This window comes from Perognathus longimembris, chromosome 1 (genome assembly GCF_023159225.1).
Source record: "Perognathus longimembris pacificus isolate PPM17 chromosome 1, ASM2315922v1, whole genome shotgun sequence".
Classification (NCBI taxonomy): domain Eukaryota; kingdom Metazoa; phylum Chordata; class Mammalia; order Rodentia; family Heteromyidae; genus Perognathus; species Perognathus longimembris.
In genome coordinates, this window is record NC_063161.1 from 53,221,444 (window position 1) to 53,224,669 (window position 3,226).

The following is a 3,226-nucleotide window of genomic DNA, read 5'->3' on the forward strand; positions in this document are numbered from 1 at the left end:
ATTATCTTTCCTTTTTAAAAAAATATTGGGGGGGAGTAGGGGAGGAGGGAAGGTGGGGAGAAAATGAGGGAGGAGGTGACAAATTTGGCAAGAAATGTACTTACTACTTTGCGTCTGTAATTGTAACACCTCTGTGCATCACCTTGACAATAAAATTAAATTTAAAAATATATCTTCTCTCTTTTTTCTTTTCCAGTTATTATTGTGATTTCATATGACATTAACATGTCAGGACTCAGAGTTTGAAAAGCACTGTTTTTAGTGGACTGTCATCCTCAGGGCCTTGCACTTTTCTTAGGATGAGTTTGTTCCAATCAGTGATTAGTGAACAAATTAATAAGTAACTCATTAGAAGTCAGTTCAGGCAAATCTTGTCTATATCCTAACATTTTCAGGTCAGAGCCTGAAAGGGATCCTACCCCAGAGTCTGAAGTGGAAGTCACCCATCCATCCCCATTCCACCCAGTGCTCAAGACCTCAGAAAACAATGGAAGGAATTGAAGAAAGAAAATTTCCCTTATGCTCCTTCGAGGAGTTCAGTTAAGAACTCTGAGGTTGTGTTGACTGTAGTAGTCCATGTCAGTATAAATGCAGGAGATAGATGTGAACTCAAAATGATAGTTCTGCTGGGCATGGCATGCCTATAGTGCTAGGTACTTGGAATAGCAAGATGGGTGGATCATTTGAGTCTAGGAATTGAAGGACAGTCTAGGAAACACAGACTACAGCCTAAAAAAAAGTCTGCAACTAATTAACTGACCTTGATCCTCATCTATTTAACTCCAGCTTATTTCCTACTATTTATGCGTCAGATACTGCACCAGACATATCTATTTAATGTCTAGAAGATTCCGAGGAAGGTGCTGGTGGAAGAAATGAACTTCAGAAAGTACTCTGTTGCAGAACCAGCATTCAAACTCTGCTACACGTGACTTCACAGACCCCTCGTTTTTTTGGTTGTTTGATTTGCTTTTTTGCCTGTTCTGGGGTTTGAACTCAGGGCCTGGGCACTTGTCCCTGAGCTTCTTTTGCTCAAGGCTAGCACTCTACCACTTGAGCCACAGCACTACTTTAGGCTTTTTCTGTTTCTGTGGTCCTGAGGAATTGAACCCAGGGCTCCAGGCATGCTAGGCAAGCACTCTACCACTAAGCCACATTCCCAACCCTGTTTTTGTTTTTTGTTGCCACTGGGACTCAAACTAAGGGCCTGAGCACTGTCCCTTAGCTTTTTCTGCTCAAGGCTAGGGCTTTACCACTTAAACCATAGCTCTTCTTCCAGCTTTTTGGTGGTTAATTGGAGATAAGAGTCTCATAGACTTGCCAGCTTTGTCTGGCTTTGAACCAGATCCTCAGATATCAGCCTCCTGAGTATCTGGGATTACAAGTGTGAGCAACCAACACCCAGCCACTTAGTGTTTTTAATCTGTTACCTTCCAAGGGTCTTGATTTCATCATGTGCTGGAGACCACACAATCCTGTTTCATCCCAGCTCTAAATCTAAACTATGTTACAGAAGGAAAAGAACAAAAGACAAGAGGAAGGAGAAGAGGACACAGCAGATAATCAGCTTGTAAATTCTAGTCAGGCTCCATGACTGTTAAAAATTCAAATACTTGGGTTTGGGAATGTGGCTTGGTAGAGTGCTTGCCTAGCATGCATGAAGCCCTAGGTCCCATTCCTCAGTATCACATAAATAGAAAAAGCCAGAAGTGGCATTGTGGCTCAAGTGGTAAAGTGCTATCCTTGAGCAAAAGAAGCTCAGGGACAATGCCTAGGCCCTGAGTTCAAGTCCCAAGACTGGCAAAAAAAAACAATTCAAGTGTTCCTACCAGTTCTTCGTTGTTGGACTATGCAGAGGTCCAATAATGAAAGTATTAATTCTTGGCACCCAGGGACTCTCCTGGACTTAGCTTCTGTTCATGGAAGCTGCCCTCAGATTGGGCAGAACCTCCAGCCTAGGTGGTAAGAATTTTGCTTAACACCCAGAGAACTGGCATTGGCAAAGCCAGGGCAGAAATGGAATGGTTATAGGCCCCTACTTTCTCTAGCAGGTGAAAGTGAGGGGTTCTAGGCCCTTGCTTTCTCTAGCAGGTGGAAGTGAGGGGTAACTGGTGACTTTCTGGCACAGGAGTGAAGCATTTACATTTTCTTCATTCTCATGGATTCTCTAATGAGATAAAGATGCTCATTGACTCTTCTTAGTGTGAGAACTGGTGCTCAAATTCATGGCCCTGAACTCTTGCTTAGCTTTTTCCATTCAAGACCGGCATTCTTAAGCCACAGCTCAAGTCAAATAATATCTGGATGGAGAAAAGGAAAAGTCCAAATGAACTATTTATTTACTTACCTGATTTATTTTGGGCTGTAATCAGGTTTGAATCAAGACTGATGGATAGCTGGCAGTCATTCTACTTCCCAAGCCACACCTCTATACCTTTTGCTCTGCTGTTTCATTTCACTTTATTTTGTTGTGCCTGTCAGAGTTTGGACTCAAGGCCACATGCTGCTTGCTCAGCATTCTTGGGATTTCACAGTGAAGAAAAAGCTGGCACAAACTGAATAAGAAGAGACACTGCCTGGGTTTACTAGACTGCCCAGACAGACTGGACACTTTACATTTATTATGCAGAGCAGTGTCTGGCCTTTGCTAAAATGACTTGCCAGGAATGAGAAAGGAGGCTCCATTTCTGAGCCATATATCTTTTAATAGCTGCTCCCTTTGTTACACAGAGAGAAGCCAAAGCTTAAAAAAAAAAGTTCCTGGGCTGGGAATATGGCCTAGTGGCAAGAGTGCTTTCCTCCTACACATGAAGCTCTTGGTTCGATTCCCCAGCACCACATATATGGAAAACGGCCAGAAGGGGCGCTGTGGCTCAGGTGGCAGAGTGCTAGCCTTGAGCGGGAAGAAGCCAGGGACAGTGCTCAGGCCCTGAGTCCAAGGCCCAGGACTGGCCAAAAAAAAAGTTCCTTCAAGAAGCCTGGCTACGGGCTGGGGATATAGCCTAGTGGCAAGAGTGCCTGCCTCGGATACACGAGGCCCTAGGTTCGATTCCCCAGCACCACATATACAGAAAACGGCCAGAAGCAGCGCTGTGGCTCAAGTGGCAGAGTGCTAGCCTTGAGCGGGAAGAAGCCAGGGACAGTGCTCAGGCCCGGAGTCCAAGGCCCAGGACTGGCCAAAAAAAAAAAGAAGCCTGGCTACATGCTTCCACAGAGCTCTGGGCTT